The 6131-nt window shown below is 47.7% G+C and overlaps 1 pseudogene; it reads right to left on the reverse strand.

Moving 5' to 3' along the window:
• Positions 1–4758: 4758 nt before the first annotated feature.
• On the reverse strand, positions 4759–5263 carry LOC138850100 (ADP-ribosylation factor-like protein 1 pseudogene; annotated as a pseudogene).
• Positions 5264–6131: the final 868 nt, after the last annotated feature.

Consider the following 6131-nt stretch of genomic DNA (forward strand, 5'->3'; position numbering starts at 1 on the left):
TTAAACATCCTTCCAAGGAATCCCAAATAATGCTCTCATCTGCCTAGGGTTTATTCATGTGCTCTTGTTTCGCTGCAGGGGTGATGGGAAATATAGCTGCATCTCGAAGGCTGCTGGGCAGCAAGGCACACATCCAAAAATCCGGACTTACCCGGTAGGTGTGTGGCCTACTGGTTGAGATGCTGCCTTGGAATGCCCACATCCCTTATTGGAATGCCTGGATTCAGTACCAGGTCTAACTCCTGACTCCACCTGCCCGCTAATGTGCACCCTGAGAAGCAGCAAATGATGGTTCAAGTCCTTGGGTCCCACCACCCACTTGAGAGACCCACATTGTGTTCCTGGCTCCCAAGTGTGGCCTGGCCTAGCCTCTTCAATTACGAGCAATTAGGTAATGAGCCAGCAGATGAGAACCCTCTCTCTCTGCCTCTTGAATATAAATAGATAAATGAAACTTGTTTAAAACTGGGGACTGCCTAGATGGAGATTAGCAAGCTATGGCTCGCAGGCCAGATAGTTTTGTAAATAAAGTTTTATGGGTACACAGACACATGCATTCATTTATATATTTTCTATGACTATTTTTTTTTGTGTGTGTGTTACAATAGCAGTTACTTGTGATGATATATGGCCTGCAAATCCTAAAGGATTTACTACCCAACACTTCATAGCAGAAGTTGGCCAGCTCTTGGAATAGACAAATAGTTGTGTGGGGTAGAGAGAGATTGAGTTCCATTCCAAGCTTCATAATCAACAGATAAAAGCAAAGGCTTTAGATTAAAACCCAGATTCCATTCCTCCTTGTCTTGCATCAGCCAGGATAAGTCGCTTAATTTTTCTTTTCTTTTCTTTCTTTCTTTCTTTCTTTCTTTCTTTCTTTCTTTCTTTCTTTCTTTCTTTCTTTCTTTTTTTTTTTTTGACAGGCAGAGTTAGACAGTGAGAAAGAGAGACAGAGAGAAAGGTCTTCCTTCCATTGGTTCACCCCACAGATGGCTGCTACGGCTGGTGCGCTGCACCTATCCGAAGGCAGGAGCCAGGTGCTTGCTTCCTCCTGGTCTCCCATGCGGGTGCAGGGCCCAAGTACTTGGGCCATCCTCCACTGCCTTCTCAGGCCACAGCAGAGAGCTGGACTGGAAAAGGAGCAATTGGGACAGAATCCGGCGCCCAGACCAGGACTAGAACCCGGGGTGCTGGCGCCGCAGGCGGAAGATTAGCCTAGTGAGCCGCGACACCGGCTTTAACTTTTCTAAGCTTCATTTTTCTTCATCCATAAAAATGGGGACAGCTTCCTGAGCTCATCCAGGGTTTCTCAGCCTTGGTGCTATTTGTATTGGGACTGGGTAATTCTTTGCTGGGGGTCCTTCCTGTGCATCATGGGGTGTTCGGCTTCATTCAAGGCCTCTACCTACTTGATGCCAGTAGCACCCCTATCACGTTATGACTATAACTGAACCCAGACACACTGCTCAGTGTTCCCTGGGGAGCAAAATCACCCCTACTTGAAAAGCGATGAGGTAGTGGTAAAGATTAAGAGAGATAATGTATGGAGTATATGTGTGTTTATTAAGTGTAATAACCATTATCATTATCTTCATTAGTGCTCAGAAAATACTAGTTGAAAGACTAAATATACTTGTAGAAGAACAGAAGCCTCACCAAAACTATTTCTGGTTTTAGACTGACAAACCCAGAAAAGGAATTCTTACTCATGAGAAACAAAATTTCTGTTAAATCCCACCTGTTGTAAATCCACTTATGTTTGGAATGTGGGCTGGGAAGTATGTTTCAGTGAGCTGTAGGGGACATGTGTTGTTTTGCTGTCTGTCTCTACACTGCCTAATTTAGTGTTGGGGGAAGCACTCACCCACCCTTTCAGCCATGGAGCTGACCTCTGGGTAGGTTCCAGTGACGTATCACAGGAGAAAGGTCAAGCCATCTGGGGAAACCCATTCTTTTGGCCACAGTGGTTAGCCTAGGAGTGGCAATAGGACTCAAGCTAAGGCCCAATCAGAAATATACAGGGTGCCCTTCTGCCGCTGGACTTGAACATGAGAGATCATAAGACCCTGACTATAACTGGAGAGGGGAATTGTGTCTGAGAGTAAGGCCCGCACATGACAGAGGACAGAATGGAGCAACACATGCAAAGAAACTGAGTTCTAGTGACTGAATTCCCGTATTCACTCTGCCCAATGTTAATGTTCTTGAACTGATACATTCCCTTTTTTCTTTCATCCTTTTGGGCTAGTTTTCCTGTCCCCCCCCCCTTTTTTAAAGATTTATTTATTTATTAATTGAAAGGCAAAGTTACAGTGGCAGAGGCAGAGAGAGAGAGAGAGAGAGAGTTCTTCCACCCGCTGGTTCACTCCCCAGATGGCTGCAATGGCCGGAGCTGTGCCAATCCAAAGCCAGGAACTAGGAGCTTCCTCTGGGTCTCCCAAGCAGGTGCAGGGGACCAAGGACTTGGACCACCTTCCACTGCTTTCCCAGGCTATAGCAGAGAGCTGGATTGGAAGTGAAGCAGCTGGATCTTGAACGGGTGCCCATATGAGACACTGGCACTGCAGGAGGTGGCTTTACCTGCTACACCACAGCGCATGGCCCTTTCCTGTCACTTGGAACCAGAAGATCCTCATTTGGCAATGTGATCCTGATTATATCAAGATTAAAACACTTTGTAGATATCTTTGTACATTTTCAAAAATAGATTTTGAGGGGCCAACACTGTGGTGTAGCGGGTAAAGTCACTGTCTGCAATGCCAGCATCCCACATGGGTACCAGTTTGAGTTCCAGCTGCTCCACTTCTGATCCAGCTCTCTGCTATGGCTTTGGAAAGCAGTAGAAGATGGCCCAAGCCCTTGGGCCCCTGCACCCACGTGGGAGACCTGGAAGAGGCTCCTGACTTTGAATGGGTACCGTTCCAGCTGTTATGGCCAACTGGGGAGTGAATCAGGAGATGGAAGACCTCTCTTTCTCTGCCTCTCCTCTCTCTGTGTAACTCTTTCAAATAAATAAATATTAAAAAATATAGATTTTGAATTAGTTGAAATTCTCTGGGTGACAACAGAAAACCCTTCAGTAAATGGCTGAAGAAATAAGGAAATCCATTGGTTTACTTTTGAAACTGTCTGGAAGTCCCGTGTGCTTCAGGCCTGGGCTCCGGCTCTGTTTCAACCATGACTCCTCTGTCCAAGCCTCCCTCGCTGTGTTGACTTTGCCTGCAGGCTGGTAGTGGTTCCAGGTCTCATGACATGTGCTCCCAGGAAAGAGAGGGGAACCATCTTCTCAGCTGAAACCACCAAGCGGGATTCTCAGCCTTCTTTTGGGTTAGATCATGTGCTCACCCTAAAACCAAGGCAGGGAGGAGGGGATCCCCCTGTTGGTAGCCAGGGTCTGAAGCTGCACCTGGGAGTTAGGTCAGTGGCAAGCAGAGCCTGGAAATACTACATAGTGGGGGAGGTGAATGAGAATTTGTTGAGAGCTTGGCTCATTGCATTTTTTTTTTTAACAGGCAGAGTGGACAGTGAGAGAGAGAGACAGAGAGAAAGGTCTTCCTTTGCCATTGGTTCACCCTCCAATGGCCGCCGTGGCCGGCGCGCTGCGGCAGGCACACCGCGCTGATGTGATGGCAGGAGCCAGGTACTTATCCTGGGCTCCCATGGGGTGCAGGGCCCAAGCACCTGGGCCATCCTCCACTGCACTCCCGGGCCACAGCAGAGAGCTGGCCTGGAAGAGGGGCAACCGGGACAGAATCCGGCGCCCCAACCAGGACTAGAACCCGGTGTGCCGGCGCCGCAAGGTGGAGGATTAGCCTAGTGAGCCGCGGTGCTGGCTGGCTCATTGCACTTTAAAACAAGAAAATAATATTAAACATCAATGACAATATGACACCTTCCAGTTTCTTCCATTGGTTTTCAGCATTCCCTCTTCTGGGCTCCTTCAGGCTGCGTTTGCTTATATCTTAGCGATATCACTGCTGGTAGAGGCGCTTGTCTAGCATCTCTTTTCCTTACTAAAGACAATGTGGACAGAGACTAATCCAGCATCTTTCATTTCCCTAAGTACAGCCTCGAAGTTGGGGCAGGGTGGGGGTGGGGCTCTCTCCGTATTTTTAAATCCCATTGAATTTGTTCCCTCCTGGAAGGCAAAGAGTTTCAAGCCCAGGTTGCTAGAAGACCTAAAGAAGGGGTTTGCATTGTAGTTCCCTGCCTGAAGTTGGGCTTCCTCCTGCACAGTGACTGCCTATGTGACCCTGGATGAGTTACTTGCTTCTGGAAACTTCAGTTTCCTCATCTGTGGAACTTACCTCACAGCACTGCTCAGAAAACTGAATGAGACTTCTGTGGACGTGCTGAGTGCAGAGGGAGGTACAGTGTCCATGGGGCTGGTTCCAGGAACCCCTGTGGGTACCAAACTCTGAGGATACTCAGCTCCTTCGATATAAATCGGGTAGTTTTGCTTTTCTTGAAAATAGGAGGGTGTTTTCCCCAAGAGTGTATTTAATAGGACTGGATCTCACTAACAATTGCATACAAAAAGAGCAATCATCTCAACACAAGAAGTCAAGGAAGGAATATTTCACATGATGCAGCACTTCAGGTGATTCTATCGCTTATCCCTGCAACCAGACTCTTACCTTGCTTGATTCCTACAGATGTGGCCATCAGCGTGGGAGATGCCAACACCATCCATGCGTAACCTTTAGTAGTGTGGAGCCCACTGCCTGTTTCCTGAGGGACTTCATTTCAGGGGTCCTGTCAGCTATTTAACGTTTCATCTAACCATTTCATGGCTTCCAGGCCGGTGCTTCTGGTTGCCACTTGGGACACTTGCCACTTTGATCCTTCGAGCAGGTGACCTGAGTGCATTTGCCATTCTGAGGTAGTCATGGCTGCACGTCCTGCCTCCTCTCACACACCACTCACAGGCCTTCCTCAGCTCTTCTTCCTCCAACATAGCAACTGTCTCTGATTTGGAAACTCCAGTCTGATCCCGGTCACAAGTGTCTGCTATACAAATGACTGCCCCTGTGTTTGAATAATAACATCTCCAGGATGGCCGGATGCTTGCTTCTTCTAAATCCCAGACTTGGAATGGAAGGTTTATTGTATGTCACTGTCTCTACATTAAGTCCTCTCGTAGGTATAGTAGTGATGGCTTTTCCCTAACCTGTAATCCCTACAACGTTGGGATTTTCCCTGCTCCATCAGTTCCCAAAATTAAAATCCCCCTTTCTTGAGTTCCAGAGAGATCGGGGAACATAGCCGGGGAAAGGTCGCTCACCATGAACAGCCTGTCTTCCCTAGGCCATCCTCACACACGGGCCTGGCCTCAGCGGAAGCTCCTGGTTCGCCCTCGTCACTGCCACTTCTGCTCTGCTTGGCCTCATCTTGTGACTCTGAGGAGGTTTCCATGTAGCCCTATTCCATTAGGAACTCCCAGCTGGGGAAGGCTAGGATTTCTTTAGAATTTGTAATTTTTTTAAAAATTTTTATTTGTAAGGCAGAGTCTCTCTCTTTCCTCTCTCTCTCTCTCTCTCTCTCTCTCTCTCTCTCTCACACACACACACACACACACACACACACACACACAGATCTTCTATATCCCGGTTCACTCCCCAAATGGCTTCAACAAGCCAGGGCTGAGCCAGGCAGAAATCCGGAGCCGGCACTCCATCTGGGTCTCCCATGCCGCAGGTAGGGACCTAAGTACTTGAGTCATCATTTGCTGCCCCAAGGGTGTACATTGGCAGGATGCTGGATTTGGATTGGAAGTGGAGGAGCCAGGACTGAAAACAGGCACTCCAGTGTCGGATGCAGGCATCTCAAGCAGTGGTTTAATTCACTGCACCACAATGTCCACTCCTTTCTAGGTTGTTTTTGAAAATCCCTTGTAACACATTTCCATCCCAACATGGAACAAAAAGGAGAATGTCTTCATTTTTCCACCCCCTCACTGTTTTTTTTGTTTGTTTGTTTGTTTGTTTTGTTTTGTTTTTTTTTAAAGGAGCTTGAGAGCCTAAAAAATCCGGGGTAAACATTCCCTTCCCAGGCTTACCTGGGCAGTGTGGTTCAAGTCCAGCAGTCACAGACAGAGCAGTGTAGACCACATGGACTTTCAAGCCAATGTG

Source organism: Oryctolagus cuniculus, chromosome 6, assembly GCF_964237555.1.
Source record: "Oryctolagus cuniculus chromosome 6, mOryCun1.1, whole genome shotgun sequence".
Taxonomy (NCBI): Eukaryota; Metazoa; Chordata; class Mammalia; order Lagomorpha; family Leporidae; genus Oryctolagus; species Oryctolagus cuniculus.